Here is a 9,085-nt window from a genome sequence, read left to right on the forward strand (position 1 = left end):
ACTCTACCAGTGGAAGATACTCTTCCCACTTTCACTACCAATGCATCACATACATCTTCAACATGTCCTCAAATATCTTGTTGACCCTCTTAGTCTTTCCATCTATATTCAGATGATAAGTAGTACTGAAGGCCAACTCTATGCCCAAACCTGCAAACAACTCCTTCCAAAACTTGGAAGTGAACTTTTTATCCCTACCTGTCACAGTCTTCTTTATAACTCCATGCAATCTGACCACATCTCTGATGAATACCTGTGCTACATCAGTAGCTGAGAATGTAGACTTCACTGGAATGAAATGTGAAACCTTTTTCAACTTGTAAACAACAACAATGATGGAATCATGTTGTCTCACTATCCTCGGGAAACCTGTGATAAAATCCATGGAAATGACCTCCCATTTCCATTTTGGAACCCTGATCGGGTGTAGCAGTCCATCTAGATTCTTACACTTTTCCTTGACCATCTGACATTCCAAAAACCTAGCTACAAACGCTACAACATCCTTCTTTAGATTCAGCCAATAATAGAACCTCTTCACTGCAATCAATGTCTTCTGATAGCCCCTGTGACCCGAATATGGTTTCGCATGAAACTCCCTCAAGATCACCTTCTCGAGCTCACTATTGTCCGACACGTATATCCCATCTCTAAATATGACCAACCCATCTTCCATGACACGGTAGTCCAAATCCTATACATCGGCACCTGTACCTCTACCACTACCTGTACCTATACCTGTACTCTACTACAACCTATGCATAATCTCCATATACTTGTCATCATGCCGACCTGTCTGCAAGATCCTATATTGTAAATTTGTCCCATAGGAGCTCATAACTGCCATGTGATTTATTTGTACCCACCTATTAAGAGCATCTGTGACCCTTTTCTCCTTTCCTTTGATGTACCTGATCTTGAAGTCAAACTCATTGATCATGCCAAACCAACTAGCTTTCCTGGCATTTAGATTCGATTGGTCAAAAAATCACCTCAACTCAATGTGATCACTCATCAGTACAAACCTCTTGCCAAGAAGATAGAGCCTCCAGATCTTCAATGCATGTATGATCACTGCTAACTCAGGATCATGTGTCAGGTAGTTCTACTTGTGCTCATTTAGTTTTTGTGACTCATATCCTACCACTTGTTCACCGTGCATAAGGACCCCACCTAGTCCTCTCTTGCAAGAATATGTGCATACTAAAAACTCCTTGTCCAAATTTACAATCTTTAACACTGGAGCATGTGTCAACAAATTCTTAAGCTGCTCAAAATTTGCCTCACACTCCTTTGTCCAATCGAACTTCTTACCTTCCCTCTACAATGATGTCTTAGGATTATAAATCTATGAGAAGTTCATGATGAACCTTCGGTAATAAACTTCCAACCTCATGAAGGATCTCACCTCATTTACATTTATAGGATCTACCCACTCCATGATGTCCCTTATCTTTTCATGATCCACTGCTACACCCTCCTTGGAAAGAACATGTCCCAAGTAGTGTACCTCAATCTGAAAGAAACTACACTTGTTGAGCTTAGCATACAAGTGATTCTCTCTCAAAAACCTTAACGTTGTTGCTTAATGCTCAGCATGCTCTTGCTCATTTTTAGAATACACCAATATGTCATCAATGAACAAAATAAAATAATCATCCAAATAAGGAAAAAATGCATTGTTCATCAAAGACATAAATGTAGTGGGGGAATTATTCAAGCTGAATGGAACTACAACAAACTCGTAATGTTGATACCTTTTTTTGAATGTGGTCTTGTAGATGTCCTCTTCTTTGATGTGTACATAATGGTAGCCTTACCTCAATTCAATCTTAGAGAACACTGCTACTCCCTTCAGCTGATCAAAAAGATCATCAATCCTCGGTATGGGTACCTGCTCTTGATGGTCACTTTTTTCAACTACCTGTAATCAATGCACAATCTGAGAGTACCATCCTTCTTCTTCAAAAACAATATCGGTGCACCCCAAGGTGATACACTTGGCCTAATGTATCCCTTGTCCAACATTTCCTTCAACTACAACTTCAACTCTACCAACTCAGGTGTGCTGATCCTATAAGGTGATTTTGATGCTGGAGCTGCCCCTGGCACTAACTCAATAAAAAATTCTACCTACCTTTGAGGTGGAAACTCTAAAATGTCCTCAGGAAATACATCCTGAAACTTTTGTAGAACTAGGTACCTGCTCAAAAAAATTTCATCCTCAACTTCCTTACCTTTTTCACTAGAAATGTGCACTGTGAATAGCACACATCCTTTTGTATGACTACATTTTTCCTGCATAGCTATCACCATCCTAACTGATTTGTCTTTCTTCTTTTCGTGTAAGACTCTCGGTTCCCCATTGTCGTCCACGCACGCAATGGCTTTGTCATAACAGTCCACCTTGGTCCTATCAAGGTACAACCAATCCATGCCCAACAACATACTATATGATCCTAATGGTAATACATTCAAATGTGTTGCATTAGGCATACCAATCAAATCAAATGCACAATATCTTACCCAATGATGAGCTTGTTTCTTTATACTGGTAGCCAACTGCACTAACCAAGATTTTGCATGCAATTCCTTACTCTAACCACACTTATCCACCAAGTCAAGACAAACATAGCTATAATTAGATCCAGGGTCAATCAAAATAGAAATAACTTGATCACAAAGATTACCATCCATCTCAATGATAGATGCCTGGTGCTCTACCTGTCTTTTTCCCATGACTACATAGATATGAGGAATGCTCTACCCAACATCCACAATAGTTTATGCCTCCTGTGCACTATATATCTTAGGCCTACCACCCTGGTTCTGCAGACAATATCTCCTAAGGTGTTCCTCACCACATGTCCAACACTCCAACCGTCTAGTACCATTACCTCTATGTTGCTGTTGTGATCCATGTCCCTGTTTAGCTGCATTAAACTTCTTTTTAGGTGCCACATTTTCTTTCTCCTCTGCATTTTGAGGTCTTTCTCTCTTAGGCTCCATTTACCTTTAACCATGTCTTTTCCTTTCCATCCTTGATGAGACTCATTCTTATGCTTTTCTTGTTCATAGCAATGCTTCATTTTCCCACTGACTTCCTCAAGTGATCAAGGCTCATCATACTCAATCCGATCTCTAAATGTTAATGGAAAACCATTGACAAATTTTTAAAATTTAGCCTTCTCATCTTTAAGATATGGTACATACCTCAATACCTCCAGAAACTTGGTTGTGTACTCTTCATCTGTCACTGACCCCATCTTTAGCTCATAAAATTCTTTGGCCTTATTGTCGTAGTACCTTTCTGACAATTATTTCTTCTTGAAAAGCATCTTGAACTCATGCCAACTCAAGTCCTCTGTCCTAATGTCTCTGACCTACTTCAAATCTTCCCACAATATGTCTTCTTTACCTTTTAGGTTGAAGATAGTGGTCATTTCCTTCATATTATCTGTGTGCTCATGCAACTCAAAGAATTATTCATCTCAAGTATCCAAGCCTCTACATCTTCTGGATTCTTCACATATCCATAAAAAATAGCTGGGTTTGCTTTCTTAAATTCATCTAGAAAGTATCCCCTATCACTCCTCTTGTACGGATGATAATGATGACAATCATGATGTCTATTCAAAACAGAACTAGAATAGTACATGTAATCATCACCCCTCCTACCCAAAGTGTCCGACAGTCTGCCATCTCTCATCATGTCAGCTTTATCTTACCTGTGTCTACCAGGAGACCTACTGCCATATGCCCCATTAGTTTTTTCCTCCTATTCATCGTTGATCTAAAGTGGCCCTTGCCACTACAATTATGACAAACTCTGAAGAAGTATTGCATTAACCTCTACTTGTTTCTCTTGTTCCTGTATGATTTTGTCATTGTCTACTTTAAAACTCCTTATTGTAGAAATTCCCACTGTAGATCAACAGATTATGCAATATACTAAAACAAAATACAATATCTACTTCTACAACACTTTGCGGAAGCTTAATCAATTTGATCACGATCAATGAGAACACATATAACTGAGAATGAGAAGCAATCATACATAACATAGCAGAAATAACTTGGGGAAAACCTCAGCCTAAAACCCCAACTCTGTATTATCGTACAAGTGAAAATATAGTCTGGATTACAAAAAGAATCAACTCACAAGCTATCATGCTCTCTCTGCAATCCCTATGCTACTCATAGATAGTCAAAGGCCTCTCTCAAACCTTCTCCTCTGCCCTCAAAGCCTCCTATTTCTTTGCACAATTTTCCTTGGGGTCCAGTGCAGCCACTTGTGTGAATTGGCCTCTTCACACACTCACTAACCTCTGATCTAACTGCGCAATCCTGAAGGAGATAAATCCTTCTCCATGGATGTCGAGCTTCTTTTATAGGAAAAATCCATCCAACTGAGAGTACATTGTCCCTCCTCTAATCTCAATAGGGTTTTTGTTTGAACTAACATGCATGAGTTATTCATGAGAGAATATTCAGCTATCTGCAGTGTAGCAGTTATATGAAAGCATGCATTAACTAATTGAACTCACATTAATTTAAACAAACTGTTTAAATCAGTCTAACTGGACTTGACTCAGTTAACTGAGCCAACTAATTACTACTCAAATTAGAACTCATCCTTATCTCTTTAACTAATGGATAAATTCCTCAATTAATAGAGAAACTGTTGCATGTCCTCACATAGACTTCATTTTTTATTTTTCAAAACTAATTAACTCATGGTGAATTAATTTATTTATTTTCAAATAGTTGTTAAGTTCAAATTCGAATTTTACTTCCTATTTTAGTCCAGGGACTAACTAAAGTTGGAATCCATCCTGAACTGCTAAAAATAACAATGCTATTTTTAGCAATTCCATTTTTCATTCCCTTTGCTAAATCTAGCACTGGTACCCAAACTGGTATTTATAGCAGTGCTATTTTTAGCACTTCTATTTTTAGCATTTCTTGTTGCCATTTTCAACACTCCCTCTCAACAAGAAAGGCCTTCAACTCGAACCTGATCCTATACATTTGGAATGTTCTGCATGCAACACGTCTCCCAATTGTGGTTTCTCCAGCAACTCTAGAAACAAAAAAAAAAAAAAAAAAAAAAACTCCCAACTGACCTCTCTGTTGGGCTAGAAACATACTTTGATGCTGAAGCTCTATCTGTTGCTAACAAGTGCTCCCTCTCTGACCTTTGAGCTACTGCAACACTCCATGCATCTCACACCATTGCACACCTCTCTGTGCCATCCTGCACTAGTGCAACACTCTTGTGCCTCTCACATTGTTGCAGCCTGCTAGCTTTGCACTGTCTTGGGATTCCCGCACTGTAGCTCTCTCTACCACTCCATCTGCATCTGTCTCTACCCACTCAACCAGTCCCGCTACTCCTCCTCAAGGCTTCTGTAGTAAGGTCTAATCCAAGTGGTTGGGTACCTCGAGGATCCTGCCCCTATTTCAGCCTTCTTGGGATGATCACTCCACATCGCCCCACCTCCTACCTGGAGGTATGGATGCATGTGCTCCCTCTGCCCACTTGGCTCGAAATTTCCCCCTACTGGAGGTCTCTGCATGAGTGGATGCCTCCACTTGGTCTCCTCTCAGCCTCTCTAGTTGTGGCTGCTCACAACCTCCTGAAGTTGCTTCACCAATTGTGGCTCCTCCACAATTGTCTGAGACTTCTTCTGGCATTGCATGTTGAGAGGTAATGTACTCTCCCTCTCAACCACCAGGTCTCTAAACTTTGCCTTGCTCCTCAAGGCTTTGCTTGCATCTTTTACCTCAAGTGCATATAGGTTCTTGGCTAGCACACCAATCTGTTTCATCTTTCCCGTCGTCACGAAATTTTCTGGAAAAAGAGCTAATTTTAAATCAGCGATATTTCCCTCATACGAACTCCGATTCAGCCGATTTTACTTTTTATTTTTTATTTTTTTTATTTTCAATTTGGGTATTTTTTTGCAAGGAATCCAGATCTACTATTTGTTTCTGAAAATTTTGTACAAAAATTTTCATATCTGCTCTGAAAACTCGCGGCCCAAAACTCAAAACTTCAAAATCTCCTCTAGTATATTGTTCTCCACTTTGATCACCTTTGCTCTGATACCATGTAGAAATTCCCATTGTAGATCAACAGATTATGCAATATACTAAAACACAATACAAGATCTTCTTCTACAACACTTTGTAGAAGCTTAATCAATTTGAGCACGATCAATGAGAACACATATAACTGAGAATGAGAAGCAATCACACATAACACAGTAGAAATAACCCAGGGAAAGCCTCAGCCTAAAACCCCAACTCTATATTATCATACAAGTGGAAATATAGTCCGGATTAGAAAAAGAATTAGCTCACAAGCTATCCAGCTCTCTCTGCAATCCCTCTGCTGCTCATAGACAGTCAAATGCCTCTCTCAACCTTCTCCTCTGCCCTCCAATCCTCCTATTTCTTTGTGCAATTTTTCTTGGGGTCCAGTGTAGCCACTTGTGTGAACTCGCCTCTTCACACACTCACTAACCTCTGACCTAATTGTGCGATCCTGAAGGAGATAAATCCTTCTCCATGGATGAGCTTCCTTTATAGGAAAAATCCATCCAACTGATAGTACATTGTCCCTCCTCTGAACTCAACAGGGTCTCTGTCTGAACTAACATGCATGAGTTATTCATGAGAGAATATTCAGTTATCTGAAGTGCAGCAGTTATATGCAAGCATGCATTAACTAATTGAACTCACATTAATTTAAACAAATTGTTTAAATCAGTCTAACTAGACTTGACTTAGTTAACTAAGCCAACTAATTACTACTCAAATTAGAACTCATCTTTATCTCTTTAACTGATGGATAAATTCCTCAATTAACAGATAAACTATTGCATGTCCTCACATAGACTTCATGTTTGATTTTTCACAACTAATTAACTCATGGTGAATTAATTAATTTATTTTCAAACAGCTGTTAAGTTAAAATTCAAATTTTACTTCCTATTTTAGTCTAGGGACTGACTAAAATTGAAATCCATCCTGAACTGCCAAAAATAGCAATGCTATTTTTAGCACTTCCATTTTTCATTTCATGTTGCTCAATCCAGCACTGGTACCCAAACTTCTATTTATAGCAATGTTATTTTTAGTACTTCTATTTTTAGCATTTCTTGTTGCCATTTTCAACAACACTTATTTCTTCCTTTAATCATCTCAATGTGTCTGCCAAATCAGAAGAGTTCCCACCACGATGCTCATCTAATTCATAGGGAGAATCTTTGTAGTCTACCATCTTGCTATTCATTTTAATCTTTCTCCTGCAAGGAATAATATGTCAACTAAACCAACATACCTTAGTATAATTTAGGGAGGATACCTCATCTCCAAGATCATCCAAATCAATAGGATACATGTATAAACATAATCATAACAACATATAAACATATAATACATAACCACATAGCAATGTACCCATCAGTCTAGCTAGAGTTGAGTCATCAATGTGTGACAAGATAACCATACCAATGTACACTGATAGTATGCAAGCATAAATAATATCTATATAATAAAATCATACACTCATGAAGACACACTTTACAACAACAACATTCTCTTTCATATGGTGACATCACTACAACCATGACTGACACCATGCATATGCAACAAGCACATAGATCACAAGAATGATTAACACACATGAAAACGACATGAATGCATGACCAATGCACCACCCATCCAGTCCAAGGGGTGAACCATGCTCTGATACCACTCTATAACACCCTCCTCCCACAACTACCCAAGTAATAAGCCAACTGCAGTAAACATGTGACGAGAGGCTACTATGATTGGACTCAACCTCCTATGTGACCTTAAGGAAGTGGAATCGATGGAAACACAACTTACAGGCCTTTCACATCAGGTATAGGACTCCTAGGAACCATCCCAACCACTTAGGTAGCTAGCCTCTGGGTCCCGATAAGGTTTTAGATCACTTGACCTCTGGACGCTCCCATGTTATGGGTATGACAACTTCCAGGAGGCTCTGGACGCTCTCATGGAAAGGCATGCTAGCATCCAAGGATTATTTTTCTCAGTTTTGGGCCAGTGTCCCTGGGATTTGAGCCACTTTTTCTGGCCTAGAGCCCGGGTCACTGCCCAGAATTAAATGACACCTTCAGAACATAAATATAAGTAGGAAACAATGATGCAAATGTAAATACTTGGACAAGCCCTTAACCAGACCCCTACTAAGAATTTCTTCAAACATGTAACAAATGTGTAATCTACAAGTGTAAACAACATATTTAAGCATAGGGGTCTCATACTTATCTGAGAATTGCTATGAAGCATTGTTCCCTTATATCATTTGTTGCATTATCACCTATTAGGTCATAGATACATTGTTCATTCATTTACAAGTAAAAACACAATGAGAGCCATACATGGCTATTGTCATAAAACCTATACATAACCATCATAATAAAAAAAAAATACCATGAATACATTAGCTATAGAATCCACATATAAACCAGTACATTTACACATGAAAAACCAAGGGAGTGAATTTCTGATTAATGAATGTGGAAACTACTTTGGGATCGAACTACCACGTTCCACCCAACCATAGATTATTTGAGCCAAAGCTCTCTTAAACCAATCAATCCCATGCCATATTCCAAGAATTAATGTGGGACTCAAACCAACCAAAAATAAGCAAACAAGCATGGATGCTACCAGAGTTCTCTGCCTACACCATGAGGAATGTTAGTGCCTCCTAGTCTCTCAGGCTTTACCGTAATCCATTGTCCAATCTAGTGATCACTACACCCTACACCGAGACCCACTCTCTAGGCTCTACCGTACATCCCATCCCGAGACTACTATGCCCAATGGAGATAAATCCACCTCTTGTCTTTACCATATATCCCTCCATTCACCAGCAAGGATTCCTAGGCCCACCGAGGCACACAATCTTGGCTTTAACACAACCCACAGTATAGCTCAAGGGTTACTAGGCTTATGGCTTTCTCGTGATCCACATTTCAGTTCAGGGACCACTAGTCCATGTGTTTTTCATTTCGGAGATCCA

This window comes from Pinus tabuliformis, chromosome 9 (assembly GCF_031772625.1).
Source record: "Pinus tabuliformis cultivar Carrire ecotype Pingquan chromosome 9, CPIR1, whole genome shotgun sequence".
In the NCBI taxonomy this organism is placed as follows: domain Eukaryota; kingdom Viridiplantae; phylum Streptophyta; class Pinopsida; order Pinales; family Pinaceae; genus Pinus; species Pinus tabuliformis.